The sequence below is a fragment of the Camellia sinensis genome, chromosome 13 (assembly GCF_055761805.1).
Source record: "Camellia sinensis isolate YWXY chromosome 13, ASM5576180v1, whole genome shotgun sequence".
NCBI classification, from domain to species: domain Eukaryota; kingdom Viridiplantae; phylum Streptophyta; class Magnoliopsida; order Ericales; family Theaceae; genus Camellia; species Camellia sinensis.
In genome coordinates, this window is record NC_138973.1 from 67,613,404 (window position 1) to 67,637,691 (window position 24,288).

Sequence of the window (24,288 nt, forward strand, 5' to 3'; positions counted from 1 at the left end):
GGAGATAATATCTGTATCCTGAGTGGTTATCCTAAATAGGTTTGAATTCAATTTTAAAACCTATTTGGATAAGGTTCAAATTCAAATTCAAATGGTCATGCCACATAGGCGCCCATTACCAACACCTTTATTGGATTGGAAACTTCCATAGCTTCTGTGAACTTAGATAGATGTTTTTGAGTTTGTTTTATGGTGGGTCACCAAAGCTCAACAATGGTTGTTTGCCTATGCCATTTTCTTGGTATAGAAACAGGGATTTTCAGATGGAAGGCATAATTTTCTTGCCATTTTATTTTTAAGACAAGAAGGATTGGGATTACAATTATATTAAATTAATAATTGATAATTGAGAATCTATTAAATAATATTGAGATTACAATTATATTCTAATCCTAACATTATTTACACCGTGCCTTCAGGCACGGATATACGATAGTGTATATATATATATATATATATGAGTTTCCAATTTCAGGAAGACAGTGGGTTTTCACTTTTTTAGAGAGAGAAATGTAATGGGTCAAGCTATAGGATTTGTTTGTTTTCAATGGAAATAATATTTTTAAATTTCTGGAGAGAGAATGCCCAAAAAGCAATATGTTTATATATTGTTAAAAAAAAATTAAAAATAAAAAAGGGTCAAGACTATTATGATTTGTTTATTTTCAAGAGAAATAAATGTTAATTCTGCATCATTCTTGGTGGGTGGATTATTAAATATTTAAATTTTGATTTTTTTTTAAGAGAATAAATCAAAAGTATAAAAGTGTGTATGAGCCAAACATGGCATAAAGATAAAAAAGATTCTTTATTATCTTTATTAGTTGTCAATCTTATCCATAAAATATGATAAGCCAGCAATCTTATCCAAAAGTCACATGAGGACAAAATATTTCCGACGGCATGATGCAAAGCATGGCTAAAGAAGTGAAAATATGCATGTTTGAGAGATTTAAAATTTTCCATACATGCAAAGGGCAAAATGTAAGAGAGTTGACTTGAGCCCACTAAATTCTAAATTAATTGGGCCCAATCAAGGTCCAATCGAAAAGCCCAAAAATTGGTGAGCTTGGAAAAATTATTGTCAAATGGGCCCAAGTGAATTCTATTGAATGGCCACATAAGAAAGCCAACAAATTGAGCCAAGGAAGACCCATCAAGCAAATATCTCTAAAGAGAATCCAATAAGCCCATCTGAGGAGGCCGAGCTCATACGAGCGTCCGAGGAGGTTAACCATTACTTTCAAAAAAGATGAAACCCTCAGAGGAGATCTATTCTCTGAGGTATTGGCTTAGTGTTGAAAGGGTTCGGAACCACGAACCTAGAGACCTATTTGAGCTCGAACTCAAAAGGATTCAGATCTATGAACCTAGAGATCCGAAGCACTTGGCTTCGAACAGATTCAGACGCAATCTAGAAGTCGCTCCATTAATGAGTTTCAGAACATTTGCAGACTTGGAGCTTTTCGGGATCTACGCAGCAGAACCATGGGCGTAATGGACTCCGAACCAAGGACCCGATCTCGAGGACAGTGAGTGGAGATAAATTCACTCTTCTGTTAAACTACCCTATACCCGAGTCGAGGTGGCACGATGTAGGAGGTCTCTGAGACTTGACAATATTTGCGGTAGGGTGTTCTTATAAACTACCCTTGACCCTTCTACGGCAGGGCGCCCTCCAGGACTACCCTTGACCCCTTGGGATGATTGGGAATCATTGGTTAGGTGTGGCTAAAAAGAAAGGTAAAGGTTGATCTCCTCTTCGGGATTTTCCTCATCCTCGGAGAGGTCACCTCCTCGGACAAGGTGATTAGAGAGAATATTCTCCACGTGCCTTGCACATAGGCTTCATCCTACATCATGAGGTGCTTATAAATAGCACCCATCCATAGCTTTATAAGGGTTGGATTTTAGAGAGACAACTCTTGGGAAAGAACTAATTTCCCTTCTCCATTATCTACTTTGAGAGTGAAAGTAGGAGATTCATGAAAGAGCCTTGCCATTATTCTCTCTCCAATTACTGCTTTTTTCTTCACCCAACACTACAGGAAATATATGATTTAACGGCGTTTATTTAACGGCGTTTTTTTAAACGCCACTATTTATAATATTTAATGACATTTTATAAACGTCACATTTTGTTTTTATTAAAACGGTACCGTTTAAGTAATGAAGTCGTTTGAAAAGCGCCTTCGAATGTGTTACACTGTTTCTCCCTCTCTGTCTTCAAGCCCTCAAATCTCTCACAACTTATTTGAATCTGAGAAACCCTAGAGTCTCAAAGAAACCGATCCCTCAAATCTCTCACTCTCTCTCTATCTCTCTCTCTCTCTCTAAGCCCTTCTGTTCCTTCAACTTGATTCAACCTTCTTCAGCTCGGTGATTCATCATTCGATCGATCCAATCTCAGAATGATTTTGATTTCAAAGCTCCACCGCCACCGCCATCACCATCTGCATCTACATCGCCTACTCAGTTTCGAAATCGATTTCGATTTCGATTTCAATCCAATCTCAGCTTCGTCGATTCTTCTCTCTCTCGATCTCTCTCTCGATCTCTGTCTCTGTCTCCCTCTCTCTCTCGATCTCTCTGGATCTCTGTCTCTCTCGCACAATCTCATTCTCTACGTACACATTATCTGTACTTTTTTTTGAATAATTTTTTTCTCCTAAAAATCTCTCTATACAAGTATATGTATGAATTTATATATGTATCTCTATGTATTGATTGAATAATCATCCTTATTTTGTTTTCAGGCTCACGAATGATCCAATCGTTGATCGGCAGTGACGGAAAAATTATGAAGGTTTTTGGCAGAGTTCATCCTGATTTTTGGCTGTTGATACTGACTTTGAACTTTCACTCTCATGGCTCCCACTCATTTTAGTTGCTCATTTCTTGCCTGAATATATTAGGACTATTTGCTCTATTTTACTTGACATAAATAGCTTCCTAAGTTACTTATAAAGAAAATCTTGTTAAAGGTGGTTTAAAGTCTCTGCAAGCTTGTCAGCAACTTGGGATCGAACCATGGTCATGCACTTACTGCACCGATTAAGAAAATCTAACATGCCATCTCATGTTGCTATGCTCTATTAAGTGATGGTTTTTATGGTTAACTGCTCAGTCTATAATTCCACAAATCAGAGTGCTTATAGATTTACATTTAAATTTTGCTTTTGAAATTATTTCTACGAAATTGGTGTTGTGTCTGTAGATGTTGTATCTAAATGAATTCAAAATATCTTGTATTGTTTGATATTTGTTTTTTTTCACCTTGCATAATATCTTACCGGAATCTTACTACCATGGTAGCTTGAGAAACAATGCTGTGGATATTCAGAGTCATTATGTTTTAACTGGTATCATACTACTTTCAGTGTAAGAATCAAATGCTTAGGAAAATATATGTTATAATTCATTTTTGCTATCTTGCAGGATATAGTTGGAACCTTTCTTGCAGTTTCTAGAACTTCCTTATATTCTTGATAACAACACATCAGAATCAAGGGAACAAACCACAGAAAGGTATAATGCGCCCCTTCTACCTACCTAATTTATCTAAAAAAAACTTTGAAGTGTGCACTGTCATAGAGCAAATTGGGCAATCATGTAGGGTGCAGCAGTCATCAAGAGATACCAATTGATTTTGCATTTCATCGATTATTATGATGGAGAGCATTATTTGACTTTATTGTTATTGTTGGAATGGTGATGAGCATCATGAGTAAAAGGAATTAAAGAATCAAATACAACCCACCCACCCCCCAACATGCCACAATTTTCTTATTCTTTTTCTTTTTGTTTTCTTGTGAAACTTAAAGAACAACCAACTGAATTGAGTATGCTGTTTTATTTTAGCCTTTGACCTCGAACTTTGGACCTTTTTGTTTTGTCAACCACAGAAAGCTCCTATACTACCCTCCCTCTACTTTTCAGCTGGGTATATTTTTAAAACCTTCGCAGATCCAAAAATCAAAGGACTTCCAAAAATATAAGCAGAACACTGAATATATACAGGGAAAATGATTAAACAGAAAAAATTAAATCACTGCTGTAAACCATTATCTTCAGCAATAGTTGAATAATTTATCCATTAATTGAAAATTTAACATTAGTATTTCTTTTTTCATAAAAGGAAGGGAAACAAACAAATAATAAAAAAATTGAAGATACAATTAAACAAAACATGTAGAAAATAGGTATCATTTAAATTGGGGCACTCAAACCTGGTATCATCATCTCTAGATTTTAAGAAATACAAAGAGAGAGATCTGACCTAGGGCTGTAACAGCAAAGTATGTGATCTGTCTCATTTTAATATCTAAAATTACATATATAGATGTAATTTGGTGTTTCGGTGCCCGCCATAGATGTTTCGCTGCTGTAGTTGTATTTCTTCAGGGATTGCCTGGAACATGGGTCCTTATAGAGGAGGAGGTTGGTGTTGGATCGGCTGGAGGACATCCAAATTTGGTGAGGATCTTCAAATGTCAAATGAAGAGCATTTAAGTGCTATGCACACAATTGCGCATACTTATCATTAATTAGCATGTAGACATTTATACTTTAGCTGGTTTTGCTACATGCTGAACTTTTGCTGTGGTGTTTATCTGGGACATTGTCAGATTACTAGAGTAGAGTACAGACTAATATTTTCGTTTTTCTTGCGCTACGTAGATGGAGCTTATTGCCAAAATGAGGAATCCGTTTATTGTGGAGTATAAAGATTCTTGGGTAGAGAAGGTCAGTAGATGTTATATCTCGTATTATTGATGTTGTTCAATTGACATTGGTATTTTCTTTCATCCTTTGTTTTCTGATGGTCTAATAGGCTACCTGAATGTCTATTCTATTTGTTTTTGTTCCTTCCTTCCTGTCATGCTGATATTGCTTTCATATGCTTCATTGTTTAACCCAGTTGATCATTGGTCTTAAAATTATGAAACTTTACTAATTAAATGCCATCATTTATGGATACTTCTCTCTCTCTCTCTCTCTCTCTCTATACATATATATATATATATTATTTTGTGTAGTTCTCTAAATCCAACATGTGTTTTCCTCTGCTCACGTAGATTATGAAAGTTTTGAGAAGCTAATTAAGCAATGTCATGAATTAAAACTGTTACAGTGACTTTCCTCTTTTATTTATTTTTCTATTCACTTCAGAATAGTTGTGCTCTCTTAAGCTCATTAAGCTAATTAAGCTAGTTGTGCTGTCTTCAGAATAGTTGTGCTCTCTTAAGCTAATTAAGCTAGTTGTGCTCTCTTAATAATTTTAAGAGAACTCGGGCTCATTTAGGAAGCTAATATGGTGCGACCTTTTCCTTTTGTGCAGCACCAGAAGAAGTTTCAGCCGTTGCTTGTGACAATAAACCAGATCGTTTGGAAATGGCTCAGCTTTATAATGAGGTAAAATCCCATTTATTACAGAATCAAATCATATATCTTACCTGATTTTGATGTCTATGAGAAGAAATATTATTCAGGAAATGATATGTCATCACTAAAGATTGTTTCTTAAATGTAGATGTGCAAAGTACTTGGACAAAATGCCAATGAATCGATGGAGGCATTTTTAGCAAACAAACCAGCAGGTGCTGAATGCTGGCAACTACAAGAACAGGGAGAAAAAGTTGGCAAACAACAAATTGGATCTCACAATGAATCCAATTTGGTTCAAGTTGAAGAAGAATCTCCTTCCACTAGAGACCATCTATCAAGATATAAACAGAATCCTCTCTCCAGTTCAGCAGGATTCTTCTAGTATAGAACCTCAGATACAAAAAGCAGATTCACACTCGGAAATGCCAACTGAAATTGCAGGACCCAATTTGCTGTCAACACTGCAGGGAGACGAACACAAGTCTGGTCCAGAGGCAACAACAGATGTAATTTCTTCTGTCTATTGCTCTCGTACACGCACTTGAGTTACCTTTGATATGAGTCAGAGTATGAGGCTATTAAAAACCAGTGGCAGGTTTGTTGTTAATTTTAGCTCAGTAGTCAACACATTTATTCATCCTCCCATGTTTTGATGCTGGTACATGTTGTGGTCACTCCCATAGCAAACGCCCACATGCTTTTCATGCAAGCAGTTAACTAGTTTCAACTTGTGGCACTTCTGAGATTCTAGCTTTGCATTTATCTTGAATTGCCTGTGTTAAATTGCTATATAGAAATTCAGTTTTATGATTATTATTGTGGTAGACTTGAATAGGTGCCTTTTTCTTGTCATATATGAGGTCAGGTTTGGTTAGTAAGCCAATACAGCTTCCTAACCAAACTTGACCAAGGTTTAATTGAGGGAGTTGCTAGCTATTTAATTGAGGGAGTTGCTAGCTATCCAAATTGGAGCAAACTTCTCATCTGTTTGCATTGCTCAAGCTTTTATATTTTCAGGGTATACAGACTACTTTTTTTGTCTCACCTCACCCTAAAGCCAAGAGGTGCAAGATTTCCTGGAAAGTAGGAACAATCTGACTAGCACATTCACACCTCACACATCACTGCGACATTTTAGTGTTCTTGTAGACAACTCTTATACTATATATATATATATATATATATATATGTGCCTATTTAACAATATTTGTTCACAAACCTCACAGGAACTCTATTCTCTTAATAATCTTCCCAACCCTGTTCCTTCTTCTTTATTCTCAGGTAAGTTTTTCAGTTCCTTTTTGTTTATTTGACATGAAACTTTTTTCTTCCATTTATTTTATTTTTATTATAAAGTCTTGCATAATGTTGAGTATTGACTGTCTTTTTCTATCTGGATTAATTTATCTATATAAAACAATTATTCATTACACTTCTGGGTTTCCAAGTATACTCACATATCTTAATTTTAATTTCCATTTTCAAAAATTAGAGAGAGAAGTATCTGGAGGTTCATACTTGGATCTTTGACTTTGATGATTATATATAAGGCCTTTTTTGGTTTTACTTTTGATGATACTGCCCTCTTTTTATTGATTTTATTGTGTAAATGAAGTATCTGCTGCTCAATATTCGAGCATTACAGTGGACATATATTACATTATAAAGCTGAGCAATCTTGATTTTTGTTTGTTTGGTACTTAACAATCTTGAATCTTCCCATACATGTGTTGTGAGGCCAATTTATTTTTTCTGAATCTTCCCATACATATATTGATGCAAGTAATTTAATAATACCAACCTTAGCCCATACTTTAAATAAATGAAAATCAGTTAGCACAAAAGTATATGCATTTATTTTTAAATAATGTTAACTCTATTAAATTGTTTATTTGAGATCTTTGTTCTCTATTAGGCCAAAAATGAGTGAAAGTCGCAATGCTCCCCGTTTAAATGAGAGGATCCTATCATCTTTATCCAAAAGATCAGTTGCTGCACATCCTTGGCATGATCTTGAGATTGGTACAACATAATGATTATCTTTCATAATTCAGAATAACTTGTATATTAAATTGGTGAGGATGTTAATCATTTTGCAAAATCTTTGCTGCAGGACCCGAAGCACCCCACATTTTCAACTGCGTAAGTCTTTAATCCAACAAGCATCACCAAAGGAACACAACCTTCAAGCCAAAATCTGAAAATTGTCAGATAAAATAAGACCACATTAAATTATCAAAATTTAAATCATTAGTTAAGATCACTGATTTTTCCCCCTCAAGTTTCTCTGAGAATTTCTCTTTCCCAACAGACAGCAAACATTGCAAAGACCTAGTTGTACTCAACATGAAGATCAATTGTATAATTTTTGGTCAACAGACACCAACAACAAGACTTGCTTAATCTGCTTGGAGCTACCTATTCTGCTGTCCTTTTCCTTGGAGCCTCCAATGCTAATGCGGTGCAAATTGTTGTAGCAGTTGAGAGAACAGTATTTTACCGTGAAAGGGCAGCTGGGATGTATTCAGAGTTGCCTTACGCATTTGCTCAGGTAAAGGATAAAAGACATTACATCACATCTCTCTCTTCTTTTCATTAAGAAGAATGTGTATATATGGTCTCCCACATCCAATATTTACACGGTACTTTTTCTATTACAGGTGGCCATAGAAACAATTTATGTTGTAATTCAGACCTTTATCTATGCTTTTCTCCTTTACTCGATGATTGGCTTTGAATGGACAGCAGTCAAGTTCTTCCAAATTGTTTGATTATTCTTTGAGTATTTATTTTCTATTGTGACTGTACAAAATGCTTTAATTACAGAACTTGCACTTGCTTGTCCTGTCCTTATACTGAAAATTGGGTAAGCATTGAATCTTGTTGCGCATCCTACTACAGTATTCTTCCATATTTTTTTTCTTCATGAATTGCTAGTGGCATTCAAGTTTTTGAGACATTTATTTATGTACAACGAGTGATGGGCATGCTTACTCTTCTATACCAATGCTGTAGATTTTCCATTTGTACCCAATGTTTATTCATGCAGAGGCATAAGGCTTTATTTGCTCAGAAACTATTGTTGGGTGATTTTAATCTATAGAGGAATTTGAAACCTTGTAAACCATTCTCCAACCAAATTTTAATGTCTCATAAAATTCTACATGTTCAAGCATCTCTTGGAAGAAAAAAAGAAGGAAAAATTAGTTGGGAAAGTGGAAGGGTTATGTGGATTCACATTAAGATTTTCTCAAGTATATTCTTTGTTTTGTTGGTCCAAACCATCTGCCTGTACTTGTGGTTGAAGTGATATTGGTGTGTTTAATGCTTGTAATTTTATCATCTCAGTGTTGATTCCTCTTTTTTTTTTTCCCATAAAAATGGAGTCAAAAACAAAAGGAACCCACCTCCTCACAAAAGGGAAGTAGAATTTGGAGAAAACAAAGAAAAATTGAACATTTAGAGTTTCAAATTTATTTTAGTGCTTTTAGATGGCTACATGATTTTGTTAGACTGATATTGGACATGTTTCAATTGATGCCGAAACCTGTATCATAGCTAGATAGGGGCACTTTAAATTTTACATATATATGTGTGTGTGTGTGTGTGTGTGTTTTTATGTATTTCATAGGTAGCAGAGACTTAATAAGGCTAATTCTTTTATGTGTATTTCATAGGTAACAGAGACCACATGGTGGGTTGGGTTAAGTCACGGTTCCGCAGCCTTCTTGTTAAGGTTAGTGTCTTGATCTCATTTTAGATTATTAACTTCTTGTTGATAACTACTGTGATTGTTTAGGCAACTACATTTGTATTCTCTGTACTTACTGGTTGTGTGGTAAATTTGTCCTTGTTAACACCTATTTTGGTGAATGCTTGGTAGGTGACAGCACAAGATGTGTCAACCATGCTGAGATATGAACAAAGGACCATCATCTTCCTTATAGAACCCGGGAATTTTTGTTTCTTAGTAGATGCTTTCATAGTACTTGTATGTATAATTAGTTTGAATTGCATCTTTTGTGCCGATTTGTTTTGTAATAACTTTCAACTTACCACTAGACACTAGGTTAACTTTATTTCATCTTGGAATTGAAATATTTTTGCATATTGAGAAGCATGAATTGATCTAGTATTATGTTTACCTAAATTTAGTCAATATATTGTATATTTTTCATCTTTATAAAAGGGATTTTTTTTGGGTTAAATCTCACAGAATTAGCACAATTTATTATTATTTTTTTTAAAAAAAATGAAGTTATAACGGCGTTTTTAATACCAACGGTTATATTTTTAAAATAAAAATGATCTATCACGGCGTTTTTAAAACGTCGCTAAATGTGGAGTGACGTCATTGCATCATTATGAAACACATTTAGCGGCGTTTTAAAAAACGCCGCCTATACTGATATAGCGACGCTTTTAAAGCGTCATAAAGTTACAGCGACGGCCGCATCTTCGGCGTTTGGTACTAAACGTCACAAAAACAATTAGCGGCGTTTTTGATAGCTTTAGCGGCGTTTTTTAAACGCCACTAAAAGCTTAATTTCCAGCAGTGCAATCTCTTATCTCCATCATCTCTTTACTATTGTGTTCTAGTTGCGACCGTTGAAGAATTTAAACCTCTCATCATTTCTAGAGAATTCGAATTTTTTTCAAAGATCTTCGAATTTCTTGACCATATTCTTGAACCCTCTCATACAAACTTCTTCATTAGAGCCATTTTAGGAGGCACAACTTGTTGCCATCTGTAAATAACTGTTCATAGACCAACAGGAAATAAAAAGAAATTGAAAAAAAAAAATTAACCATCTGAATAAAAAAAATTGGATAAAATCACAAAAGTGAAGCCTAATTCTTACCTCTAGAGCCAGCAATCATCAGTGCTGACTGCACAAAGAATATGATGTATCCTGGATATAAACCCTGTAGCACGATGAGACAACCATTTGAATGAGAAGTCAAATGATTATATAACTAGATTTTGAAGACAAGAAAATATTCAGATGCCCTGAGATAAAATATTAACAGATGGAAGATAGTTATATGTATTGAAGCAGGCTATGTACATCTAGTGATCACAAATTAATAGGAGTACATAAGAATGATAATGATAACATGTATAGGAGGAAACACTTGAAAATGCAAAAAAATAAAAAATAAAAATAAAAGACCTTATTTTTCTAAAGCATATCAGAGAAGTGTTTAATGGGTGTTGAATCACACAGTTGATCCATCCACTTGTAAATAATAGAGCAAAATATAAAGTTTTAGTAATGAGAACACCAGAAGTAAATGATTTACATATTTTGACAAACAATGAAAGGTATTACCCACCCACACAGCCAGACAAAAAGTTATGGCTCACATTAGTGCCCAGCCAGGTTCAAAATTCAATTACCATCCAGAGCAACGCCGTGTCCACCTTCAATTACCATACAGCTGAATTTTCAACATAATTAATGAAAACTTCAAATTTTTTCCCAAATTTTGAATTTGAATTTTTTGAATTTTAGTATCCAAATTTTGACCAGATAAAACTCAATCAAATATGGTCTGAATTTATGCCTAAGGTCAGTGAATTTTAAAACCATGGGTGAAAGTATAAAAGAACAACCAATTAAATGCAATCTGTTTGCAACATTCATCTGATTAAAGTAGGGGAAGGATAAATCATGTGCATTTATTAGTAAATCATGTCAACGGAATGACGAATAAATTCACTACAGAACATTAGGAGTATTAAACAAACACGCTTATACCTCAACTCGAGTTAAAACCACTAATTTCCTTTTAGGGGTGTAGTAGATACAACTTGAGGTTACCATATGCCTACAGTACTGTTAATCCAACTCACTAACACATTTGCAAATTAACTTCTAAGGGAAGGTAGTGCACCATGCATTAATTTTAACAACTGCAGAGGTATAAAGCAAACAAAACACGTCCAAAGTATTGATGAAGAACAAAAACTGAAATATAGACTCACATGACAAATAGCATTAACAGTCTGGGTAGCCAACAATTGAAAGAAACCAGGTTTCTTTCCCTTTTGAACAAGTCTCTCATAAACATCTGGAAGAACAACAATATATTAGATAACGGTGTATATAACTTCAAACAGCTAGGAAACCCCAAGCTATTAAATCGTACTTCAATTTATCACTTCAAACCATCATATCGTGAACGTGACTGATAAATGAGGCTAATTTTCCTTAGTGAACATGTTAACCTAACACCCTTAGACTGAAGAACCATGTACCATCCCAACCAATAGTCCTTAATCATAATAAATGGGTAAGATGTATCGGCAAAATGAAATGAAAACAACTTCAGTATCCCCAACAAACGCCATTTTTATTGTTTAACAATGCTCATGATTGAAGTTAAACCATCAGAATCATACATCTTTTGCAATTTGCAGGACATTCTTAATGTCTCATGTAGCAATGAACCAAAGTTGTTCAAATAATGAAATTGTCACTTATTTACTGTGCATCACAATTCGAAAGTTGGTTAAGGCAAGGATTTACTATATCAAACTCTTATAGATGCATGAGAATAATTTTCCATAAATGAACAATAAAAATGCAGATCGTGAATGGTCTGGATTTAGAGTTGGAAATGAATTATATCACAATCCAATAAGACCCAGTAACAGTGTAACTATGACAACCTCAAATCGAAGCAACATGAATACTAATTCTGTAAATCCAATTAATATTGAAACAAATTACATTTCCTAATCTCCAATTAGGTAAAATTTAGAAATACCTAGATTCTACTCAACTTAAATGAAATCCATTTACAGCCTGGTATGGAATTTCCGGCTACTTGTCAAAAATAAAATGAAATAAAAATTATGGATTTTCTCACTGGATGGACAGAAAATTCAAGCTTTCTGGTGAAATAGTAACAAATATTCATGCACTACTGAGATAGAAAATCATAGCATATAAGGAGAAGTGATGAAAACTCACGATGACTTAGCTAGGTGCTGACTTGTATGTTCCATGCAAGTGGTATCTAAGCCGCGGTCTTTTCCAACTCAACACCCAAAATATCAATGTTCTTGATACGGTCCCATCGTGGCTTTGGTGGAGAAGAATCTGTCCAGCCACTGAAACCCAGGCCAGAAATAATGATAGCAGCTTCTGAGATTGACCAAACAAGATAATACTTCTAACTAGGTAAGCAGCGGATACACCGATCTACTCAAACTGATTGCACCAAACTAATTCGCTGTATTTTGAACACATGTGTGATGACAAGCGGACGGTTGCGAATTGATTTTTTTTAATCCGCCTAGTTTTGGACAAATGGCGGATTTGAGGTTCTTTAGCCGCAACTGAACCGCCAAACCGCGAACACCCCTAATAATTTGTAAGACTTTGTGTTTTCAATTTGTTTAGATATTCTGTTTGTGTTTTCAATTAAAAAAGAGTTTAAATATTTTGTTTAATATATACTGTTGAAAAAGAGTTTTCAACTTGAACATATTTTTTGAATTGAAAAATAAATGTATTATTTATCTATATTTTTTGGTTTTAAATCTAACTCTAAAAATAATAAATAAAAAAGATGACATATGCTGGTTGGTTTTTGTTTTCAAAACATATATAGATGTAACAATACAGAGGCATACAATCTCTACTACTGCTCTGTTCATGGTTTTGGTGGTTTGAATTGTTTTTATATTTTAAGAGCCATAGAGTGTAATACTTTATGTGGATGAGGCATGATATGATTGTAATATGTGGATGAGACATGCAGTGATTGTAATATTCTAAAGTTTCAAACTTTCTTTCTTTGTATGAGGCATACAGTGATTGTAATACTTTATAAGTCATTGACTATAATATTTTATTTTTTTTAAGAAGTGCACAAGTTGAATTATGTTGAAAATTTATAAAATTTTAAACCGCCAAACTGATTCACATCCATTCGCTAATTCGCCAATCTGCTCAATCTACATCTGCCGGATTGGCGAACAGATGCAGATTGATTTTCTCTAATCTGCCAATCTGGTGGACGGATGGATGACTAGAGGTTCTGTAGCCACAACCGACCCGTGCCCACCCCTACTTCCAATGTGTTGTAAAGCCAGACATGTACTGGTAACCCAATCGTTTCCAGAAAACTCCATTCATGGTATACGGGTTCTACAAACTTGGATAACGAAAATTAGGGCATCAGAAACATGTACAACCCCATACAAACAGTAGCTTGAATAAGAGCTTTAAAAGTTTCCCCATAAAGTGATGGTGATTGAGAGGGAGATTTATGACCTGATCTGGGTCGAGGTGGATTGGGCCTCGATCAAGGTCATTAGTTCGGTCACATTTTGGATATAAGCTGGACCAAGGTTTTAGCCTGGTTTTATGGTACAAGTTTGAGATGCTGGCACAGGCTAGGGATGTGCATCGTGCCAAGTCGGACGGAGTTTGTCCTCAACAGGTCAAGTTCGACCGTGTAAGTACTTATTGTGGACTGCGGAGCTCAATTGAGCGCACACTCAAGTTTGACCGACGGGACTGAGCAGGTAGCACGATCCCATAAAAAGCCTGCGGCACCGCGCCGGGCACAGCTCGGTAAGGTACACTACGTGGTATGTTCGGATTACAGGAAGGAGATTCCGTCGTTCGTACGCATCAATACCGTTAGGTGGTTTGGCCATTTGGTGTTTGGCAGTATTTGCGCTTATACGTGGAGGACTGTGAGAAGGGAACATACCCACGCAATAGGAGGAGGATAGATAGAGGAGCGCGTAAAAACTATATAAACGGTGTTGTGCCTCCATGCACAGGTCTGGAACATCTAGTTATCGGAGCTACTTAACTCTTTGTCTCTCTCTCTCTCTCTCTTTCTAAGTGTGCTAACTTAATCGTCGGAGGGTTTTTCCTGCAGCATGCCACAGGGTAGCTCATCGTTTTTGTATTCTCAGGACACTCAGAAAGAGGCGAAGCTTAGACATGCAGAGTACGAGAAGCGATGAATATTTACTCCCCATACAGTGACAGTCCTTTCTCAGAGCGTGTCCAAATCTAAGAGCGCATCCAAATCTAAAAAAGAGAATAATCAAAGATGAATACTAGTTAAAGTCACTGTGACAGAAGTACACAAAACAAAGAAGAATGCAAGAATGACATAGTTGGCTTACCTCCTTACTTTCTGTCCACTCAAGATAATTCTTCATTTCATAATTTGGTCTGGCAAAGTGACTTCTACAGTAGAGGCAGTAGCCAACATACTCAATTAATAAGGGCAACTTAAGCAACCGATTTTTCTTTTGTGCCTCGCGCAAGTCGTCCACTTTCAGTAGCCCATCATTGTAATTCATAGTACATGAAATAACTTTCAGTACTAACACCATTAAAGCACCTATACACCGGGAAAATATGACAACAGTTTCAGAATTAACCAAATGACATAAATTGATGTAAAGAAGTTAGGGAAGGACCAAAATATCCCTTTATTTACCCTATAAGAAATAAAGGGAAATTATACTAACGTCATGCCCCCTTCAAATTTACATTTGCACAACACTTTCAAGCCATCAACTTTTACACTAAAATGTAAATGATACCTTGATCAAATAAAATTAGAATTACAAAGTCCTTCATACCCTCAAAGGGGAAGGAGCAAAATATGAAAACAACCTCACATGCACCATCACATTTCTTTCCACCTCATGGGACTTCCAACCTTATCTCCTCTATGTCCCTTTTCTCCACCCTCCACTTTCAACCAAAAATGAGAGATAGAGGTGGTGGTGGCCTTAGTGGGAAAATTAGAGCAAAGAGATGGACAATTAATGTTCCATCTCTACAAAGAGAAACAGATGGGGAAAGATAAAGGAGCTGGCAGATAGAGGAAGAGAAAAAAAAGGTAATGGTAATGGGCACAAAGGTGGGAAAGAGAGAGGATGTTAGTCCATGGGTGGCTATAGCGGGTTGGGGGCAACATCAGAGGAGAGATGGAAGAGATGAAGGAGATACAGACCGTGGTTTTCACTCTCCTATATGGAAGTCCTTATTTCTTCCCTCTGGAGCTAGTTTGTTCCAAGGGTGAAGGGACTTTACCTATCTATCTTAGAGCTGTAAGAGGAGTAAGATTTCTTGCCTTGTACGCCTACTAGAACAAAATGATGGGAGAAAGAGATAGATTCAAATGAGAAGACGTAAAATGAGAATATGAAAAATGCATGCCTGAAAGTCTTATAGGGAACCATAAGATGTAACACATCACCTTTTTCTCTCCTTTTGTTCCTTAGAAGTTCATAACAATCTTGGATGGTATTGAGAACTTTTTCTAGAGTTCATAAACAAGAACTTCATTAGGCAAGACAAAGATTACTACTAACAACATGCTCTCAACTATCTACCCATACTTAAGTTTCTCCGCAATGTTAGTTTAGCAAACTCCATCTCAAATAGAATGACCCGAAGCATTACCCAACGCCATAGAGATTTTGTTTTAACTTAAGCTACATATTTTTATTATTTTAACAAAACAACGAAGAATGAATCATTTCTAGAGAGCCAATAATTGTTACAAGAGTGAGAACTTTTATACCTGTAACAAGGACAATCCAAGTTTATAATTTTTTTTTAATTCTTTTATTTTGCCTCATGTGATGATTTGATAAATTTAGGAATGAATTCATGTAAGAGGATCTCAAATATTTTATTTTCTTTACTTTGAAGGTTTCAAGGATTTGGAGCAAGAAAGAGGCAAAAACAAGAGATTTTTAACCTCAGGTGTTGCAGCCCAGCTCATTAATTTTTACTTTTTAGTTTTGGTGTGTTTTAAATTATTCACCTTTTTTTAAAATCCAGAACCAGATATAACATATTGGAACAAAGTCTGAGCATCCTATTCTTTTACTGTCCTAGTCTTTTGGATTTTGGTCAGGTATCAATTGAAGGGGGCAATGCAAAGCTTGGAAGCAGTACCTTCAAAATCTATGGTGACCTGATTTTGTATCCATTTATTTTCTTTCAAGAGAACTAGTCTAGTAATGACTTATTACCAAAGCCATCATAGAATAATTTTAGAATTCCTCGAAGTCGGGTCTGTGTGTGTACCATAGCAAGGAAAGCACATTTCTTCACTAAGATAAGCAATAGAACTTGTAAAATTATGGTGACCTGATTGTGTATTCATTTATTTCCTTTCAAGAGAACTAGTTTATAAATGACTCACGACTAAAGCAATTATAGAATTACTTAAGCCTTCCTATGATATGCGTTGGTACTTCTATAAAGTATAAACCACCTCCTGCATAGCTCCACTCTCAAAGCATCAATACATATGCAACCCCAGCTTAGTTTCAGGAAAACAAAAACAAAAGACCATAAGTATATAACATGTTCAATGATTTCATGATTGCACTCTTTTTTGGGTGAATATTCATGATTTCACTCTACTAAGCAAGTCCCACTTTCTAATCTATAAGCAGTTTCACTGACTTGAACAATAAGGGGAACTCACCAAAAAGCCTAACCAAGGGAGGTCATTTGGGATCATTGCTCCTACTTAAAATACCCAATACCCCATGCAAAATTTCGACGTGTGGGACTAAGTACACGGAATGGGGTCGCTATAATCACCACTCTTCATCACTACCATAATCACTATGGGCTTAATCAATCACAATACCATGATTAGCTCATAGTCAACCCCACCAAATGATAACAATGGTGCAATGACCCCGAGCCCACATGGTTGTGTGCATGAGTTTAGCTGGTATACGTCAATATAAAGTATGGAAACACTTACCAAAAGGGTTAGTTTAAGATGTTATTTGTGTTTCTCTTACTTGTATATGTTGAGTATCTATACCATGCATCAAGGGGATGATAATATCTTACAAGCTAACGAGGAAGGTAATGGATGGTTGTATGATAGTGTGATTATCCGATTGAAACCTCAACACCTTGTGGTGGAGTTTGAAGAGGAATTAAAGAATAGAGGAATGGGGGATGTTCAGATCAGAGTTGGAGGTGGAAGGGATATTGTCCTAACTTTTCAGTCAGTGGGAACCATGACAGAGAAGCTCAAGGCACTGGACAGGTGGATTCAGTTATGGAGCGAATCAGTCAAGGTATGACAGAAGGGGATGATTCTTGACCAAGAAAGATATGTTTGGCTCACTTGTTATGGCGTACCTCTGAATCTATGGAGTTGCAAAACTTTTAGCAGTATTGGAAGATCGTGGGGGGAAGTTATAGGTATAGATGAGGACACATCCAAAATGAGGTCTTTTCAAAGTGGGAAGGTGAGAATTGCTACTAAGAGCATGGAGTCCATAAACACAACAATCATCTTGTGTTGCAAGGGGATTGATTACCCAGTCAAAGTCTGTGAAGATCAGGTGGTGATTTCAAAGGTGGTTTACAAACAATGCAAATGTTATAGCGTTCAGCCCAAATGGAAAATTCAATTTCACATAGTGTGGAACAAGAACAAGAGCAGCAGTCTGTTGTGGGGAGCAAGAAAGGTGAAGATGCAACTGATGTGGAGGGCCACGTTGGAGGTGTGCTGGACAGTAGGGGTGTTGAAGAGGAAGGGGGATCGACAGTAAAACATGATGACCATTTAGATACTAATGGTCGAGATAGGGTGCTAAGTGTGCCTAGGGTGGAGGAGACTATCATGTCTACACATCAATCAGACTACTTGCAGAAGCAACTTGGGGGTGAAGGCAAAGCATGCGAGGCTCAGCCAATCAAGTCACTGCAAAATCCTATTCCAGTTCAAAACGAAGGTAATCAGAATAGTGCTGATGAAATTGTTACACCGAGCTTTATGAGGAGTCTAAGTGGGCCACAGAAAGATGTTCCTGGGCTCAATATAGAGGTATTGTTGAGTAAGGCCCATGTCATAGAGGGTGGCAACACTGTGGGCCATAGATCATCTGTGTTAAGTGACCCAATGGATCAGCCAACACAGGTGGGTATAGGACAAACCAGTATGGGAAAGGAAATCCAAGTCAGAGGGGATAAGGAGTCTGACAATGGAATAAATTACAACTCTGCAGTGGTGGATCATAAGAGGAAAAACAACATAAAAGAGAAACAAAGAGGGATGGCGAAATACTAGAGAAAGAAGAAAGGGAACTTACAAATTGGGGTTGGTTCAGTTCTGAATTTCAGGAAAGGGGCTTTATTCAAGTCAGCAGCTGCAACTATTTCTTTGTCCATGGCAAGCAAATCGGGTTCGGGACATTTGCTCCTAAACGAGGTAGAAGCATCTTTGCAGATTGGGAAGATACTTGGGCTGAAATGCAAAGGAAATGATGAAGAAGTGCTCAGTAAATTGATGGAACTGGAAGCTAAGGATAAGGAGGTGCTGGGTAAAAGGGGTACTAAGGCAGATTAACTGTATTTGCTGTGAAGTATTGGAGTGTAATCTTTTTGTTTTAATGAAGATTTTATCCTGGAACATTAGAGGGCTAGGCAAGCCCATTAAAAGGAGAAAAATTAAAAAATTATTATTTGAAAGGAAGGTGGATGTGGCACTATTTCAAGAAATAAAGAGACCTGGGATCACTGAGGAGTTTGTCAGATCCTGTTGGCCTGGTGATCAGATGGCATATATGGTTGTGGACTTAAAGGGTGCAGCTGGTGGACTACTGTGTGTTTGGAATCCACAAGTATTTCAACTTCTGGACTGCTGCAGCAACAGGAATTTTATCATTTTGTCAGGTACTCTTTTTTCTAGTCTAGCCTGTGTTATTGTTAATGTATATGGCCCAACTGATGGTGCTAGCAGGAAAGGGCTATGGGAAACTCTGAAAAATTTAAAGAAAAGTTTTGTTAATCCTTGGTGCTTGGGGGGTGATTTCAATGAGGTTAGATATGTATCTGAGAGGGCGAGTTGTTCTCATAGGTGTGGAGGTATGAAGGACTTTAATGAGTTCATTGATAGTATGGAAGTGTGTGACTTACCAATGTTGGGGAGAAAGTTCACTTGGTGTAATACACAGGAAGGTGCCAAATGGAGTAGGTTGGATAGGTTTTTCCTCAGCCCAGATTGGTTGCAAAAATTTAATTTGAAATTATGGGGTTTACCAAGAAGGCTCTCGGATCATAGTCCTATTTTACTGATGGAAGATAAGAGAGATTGGGGCCCAAAGCCTTTTAGGTTTCTAAATTCCCGGACCCTTCATCCGAATTTTAAAATCTTTGTGCAGAAAATTTGGGCTGAATCTCAGATTAATAGATGGGCTGGATTCAAATGTGTTAGAAAACTGAGTTTACTAAAAGCAGCATTGAAAAGTTGGAACCTTGAGGTTTTTGGTAAGGTGGATTTTAAACTTAAGCAATTGGAGGAGGAGATACATGACTTGGATTTGGTAGCTGAACAAAGGTCACTTACTGAGGTAGAGAGATCTAGGCTTAGGGAGGTAAAAGGTGAAGCATGGAACTTGAGCAAAATGGTAGAATGGTTATGGTTGCAGAAGTCGAGAGCCAACTGGTCATTAAAAGGGGATAGAAATACCAAATTTTTTCATGTCATGGCTTCCACAAGAAGGAATAGGAATGTATTGTGCTCTATTGAGGTCAATGGGACCTTGAAGGAAGATCCGTAGGAAATAAGATTCGAAGTGCTGAATCACTTTCAGAGGCAGTTTGAAGAGTCATGGTTTAACAGACCATGTTTATCCGGTCCTTTTAAATCTATTGGGGATGAAGAGGTGCGGGTTGCTTTGGAAGCTGAGTTCACAGAATCTGAAGTAGTGGCAGCTATTAACAACTGTGATGGGAACAAGGCCCCTGGGCCTGATGGTTTTAACCTCATGATGTTCCAGAAGTGTTGGCAAATAATTAAAGGGGATGTGATGCAATTCATGAGAGAGTTCCATACTAACTCTAAGTTGGTTCTTGGTATTAATAGTTCTTTTGTAGCTTTACTTCCGAAGAATGAAAATCCTTCTTCTCTCAGTGATTTCAGGCCTATCAGTCTCATTGGATCGTTGTATAAAGTGTTATCCAAAGTTTTATCTACTCGACTTAAAGTAGTACTACCAAAGATCATCAGTGAAGCTCAATTTGTATTTATAGGGGGGAGAAGTATTCTGGATGGCATCTTGATTGCTAACGAGATTGTTGATGGTTGGAAAAAGAAGCATAAGAAAGGCATTATTCTAAAGCTTGATTTCAAGAAAGCATACGATTCAATTAATTGGGGGTTTCTCTTCTCCATGTTATCAAATTTTGGTTTTGGCTCAAAATGGATCAAATGGATGAAAGAGTGTGTCTCAACTGCTAAAGTCTCTATTCTGGTAAATGGATCACCTACAGCTGAGTTTAGCCCCCAAAGGGGGCTTAGACAAGGTGATCCTCTATCCCCTTTTCTTTTCAATATTGTAGCTGAGGGCCTTAACATTTTGCTACATAGAGCTGTCCAGGCTGGATTGTTAAAGGGTGCATCAGTTGGTTCAAATGGTCTCATTATCACTCACTTACAATTTGCTGATGACACAATTTTGTTTTGTGAGGCAAAAAGGGAGGAGGTGCTAAATATCAAAAGAATTTTGAGGTGTTTTGAAATTTTGTCTGGTTTAAAGATTAATTACCATAAGAGTGTGGTGTGTGAGATTGGAATTAACGAGGAGCTCACCAAAGATTTTGCTGCCATTCTCAACTGCTTGCATCATAGGGTACCTTTGAAGTATCTCGGGATGCCATTGGGTGCTAATCCTAGGAGAAAACGGACTTGGCAACCTGTCATTGATAAATACAAATTAAAACTAGCTTCTTGGAAGAGAAGGTTTCTTTTTTTCGCTAGTCGGTTAACGATGATTAAGTCTGTGTTATCTTCTCTACCAGTCTTTTATCTATCTTTGTTTAGAATGCCTGAAGGAGTAGCCAAGGAGATTGATAGGATTCAGTCTAGATTTCTTTGGGGGGGTGATGAAATTAGAAGGAAAATTCACATGGTAAAATGGGAGGACATCACCCAAAGTAAAAATACTGGGGGTCTTGGCATTAGAAAGGTGAGAACCATGAATGAATGTCTTCTTCTCAAATGGTGGTAGAGATTTGGGTGTGAATCTGGTGCTCTTTGGAAACAAGTAATCCTCAGCAAATACCCACAGTTAGGTGGGTCTCGGTGGCCAGTTCAAGAGGTAAACTCCAGATGGTCTATGGTGTGGAAGGATATTTTGGGAATAGCTATTAAGTGCCCTGAATTGCTGGAATTTTTCAAAGCTAACTCAAGGATCAGCATTGGGGATGTGAGGCTCACAAAATTTTGGATGGATCTGTGGCTTGGTAGCGACTGTTTAAAAAATCTATTTCCTCGTCTATTCTCTGTGTTTATGCATAAAGGGAAATCACTGGCAGTGGTTAAGAGTAAGAGCACTGATAATGAGGACTGGGAGTTGGTTTTCAGAAGAGTTCTATTCCAATGGGAATTGGATGACCTGAGGAGGTTAAAGGAGCTGTTGCGCATTACTCCAGAGCTTAGAAATGGCGTGGCTGATGGGTTATTTTGGACTGCAGATAAGTCTGGAATTTTCACTGTTGACTCTGTCTATAAGTGGTCTGTCTTATCCCCTACTCTTCCTGCAAATTTAGGGGCTCTCATATGGAGGAATGCGGCCCCTCCGAAAGTGCAATTTCTGGGGTGGTTAGTCTAGAAAGGGAGGATTAAGACTACTAGTTATCTGCAAAGGATTGGAGCAATCAGTGCTAATTCTGATGCTAGTTGTAAATTCTACAGGAATGAATTAGAGACTGCCATTCATGTGCTACTGTGCTGTCCGTTTAGCTGGAGAGTTTGGTCCAATATCATGGGCTGGTAGGGTGTATCTTGGGTGCAGCTGGGATCACTGACTGGTATGTTTCAGTGGTGGTCTGGATTTAGATATAAAAATAGACTGAAGGTACTCTGGAAGATAATACCATTGGCTGTGTTTTGGTCTCTATGGAAGCACAAGAATGAAATCACTTTTGGTGATTCACAGGTGGATTTTGAAAAGCTATGTGAGCTTATTAAAACACGGATCGCATTGTGGTTCAGAGCGTATAGTCCTTCTTTTTGTTATTCCGTGAATGATTTAGTGTTAAATTTGCAAAGTGTCAAGTTCTGCATTATGTACTGAGAGTTAATGCTGACTTGCTGAATTCTGCAATTTTGATTCTGGTTCGAGTCTTGTTGGAATTCTGAATTCTGCAGTTTTGCTGACTTGTTGAATTCTGAATTCAGTTTTGATTCTGGTTTGATTCTTGCTGAAATTCTACACTTTGATTCTGCTTCTGTGTTACTTCTGAATTCTGTCTTGAGCTGTTAGTAGACAGAGGATTTTTCACTCAGCTGTTTTTGGTATGCATTCAGGTGGGCTGGTTTGCTATGTCTGATCCCTGATTCTGTGCAGGTTTGTTTTGTCATGAATTTAGTTGGGCTGTATTGTGTGTTGCTCTGAATCTGTTCTGGGTTGGCCTTGGAAGGCTGTTGTTGTTAATTGCTGTCTTGCTGAAGCTCTGTGGATTGATTCTGTTTTTTGTTTGGTAGGCAGAGGAGTTTGTTTAAGTTGGTTTATTATGGTTTCAGTTGGGCTACATTGTTGGTAGGCAGAGGAGTTGATTTAGCTGTTTTGTTTATGAATTCAGTTGGGCTGCATAGTGTTGTGGTTCTGAATCTAAAGGATTGAGGATTGGAGTCTCTCACACTGTTGGAGCTTCCCACTGGGATACTGTTAATGGGGGTTTGCTGCTGGTCTACTGATTTGCTGAGTTTTCCCTTGGATTGCACTGATTTTCTGGTTTATGTTCTGATTTGCTTGTTTTGTTCTATTGTTTTTTAACATTTTTTTACATTTTTTGTTGGTTCCTCACCAATTAGGAGGTTGGAGCTTCGTTTAGCTCCAAGCTCCTCTTTATTGATGTATCCTCCTTACTTTGTTTGGTTTTTATCAATAAAGTTTTTTCGTTTTTGCCGATAAAAAAAAAAACAAAGAATGGGGGCTATAGATTTGCTAAAGTTTTTTCCAACCTAGGGTGGCTGTATTGTTAACTTTGGTAGTTGGTTGTTGACAAGCAGAGGTTGATTGTTTTTCTTTTGGCTCTCCCATTTGTGTATAAATAGGGAGAGTTGTGAGCTGAGTTAATCATCAAAGAATGAAGAAAAAGAGAGAGTTGTGAGAAGTGTATGAGAGTTGACTTGAGAGAGTGACACTCTTCCTCCTTTGTTTGGTATTTGTTCATAGTAAAGCTTTCTCTATTTCTTCTGTCGATGTAGGAATTGGACCGAATCACGTAAATATTTGTATCTCATTTGTGTGTAGATCATTTCCTGTGTGTGTTTAATCCTAACAGTATACCCAATAACCATGTAGATTTTTGTTATGAGAATCAGGACATGGAATGGATCGAGGTTCTTACACAGCAGGCAAGGGTTCAATCCAAAATATAGATCATATTTGAGAAAATATGATACAAAATAAATAAAAGCTAGCATTTCCATTCCTTGCGTCTGCTTAGGTCCAGAGAAAACTGACCCACTTATAACTATTTATTCAAATCCCAATACAAACTAAACCACTCCCGGCATATAAGCCAATAACTAAATTATGATTGCGACAAGTTGTGAGTGGCATTTTCTCTTTTCTGGGACTCCCAACACAAGAAGGCTTAAAAATTCAAAATTTATGACTTCACTTTTCCTCACTTTTTTCTCAGCAACCAAACAATAATAATTCGATTGCACGTATCGTTTCTTATAATAAAAAAATGCAATCTTGGAAATGCTAAAACAGTTACAGATCAGAAATGGAGACAAGAGGGTTTGGGTCAATTTTTGTGTGTGTATTTATTGTTATAAGGGTGAGTTTTTGATTTGCAGTTACGTTGGAAGTTATTGGTTATTGGAAGTACACTCGCTTCAAATGCG

General features: G+C 36.9%; 3 long non-coding RNA genes and 1 pseudogene across 5 annotated transcripts; 3 read left to right on the plus strand and 1 right to left on the minus strand.

The window, feature by feature from the left end:
- LOC114259142 (lysophospholipid acyltransferase 1-like) overlaps window positions 1-15,852 on the minus strand; it is a 64,831-nt pseudogene extending 48,979 nt beyond the window's left edge.
- LOC145806198 (uncharacterized) lies at window positions 2,066-6,114 on the plus strand. 2 transcript variants are annotated; one of them, XR_014348952.1, is made up of 5 exons: window positions 2,066-2,806; window positions 3,439-3,528; window positions 4,681-4,746; window positions 5,342-5,415; window positions 5,534-6,114. It is a non-coding gene; the product is annotated as an uncharacterized LOC145806198 (long non-coding RNA). The 2 variants fall into 2 exon arrangements; XR_014348951.1 differs by having other exon boundaries at window positions 2,069-3,528; window positions 5,534-6,113.
- LOC145806197 (uncharacterized) lies at window positions 6,454-8,266 on the plus strand. Of its 2 annotated transcripts, XR_014348950.1 has the most exons (4): window positions 6,454-6,669; window positions 7,304-7,410; window positions 7,502-7,939; window positions 8,049-8,266. It is a non-coding gene; the product is annotated as an uncharacterized LOC145806197 (long non-coding RNA). The 2 variants fall into 2 exon arrangements; XR_014348949.1 differs by having other exon boundaries at window positions 6,484-6,669; window positions 7,502-8,266.
- Window positions 9,019-9,520, plus strand: LOC145806199 (uncharacterized). The gene is made up of 2 exons (XR_014348953.1): window positions 9,019-9,124; window positions 9,272-9,520. It is a non-coding gene; the product is annotated as an uncharacterized LOC145806199 (long non-coding RNA).
- Window positions 15,853-24,288: the final 8,436 nt, after the last annotated feature.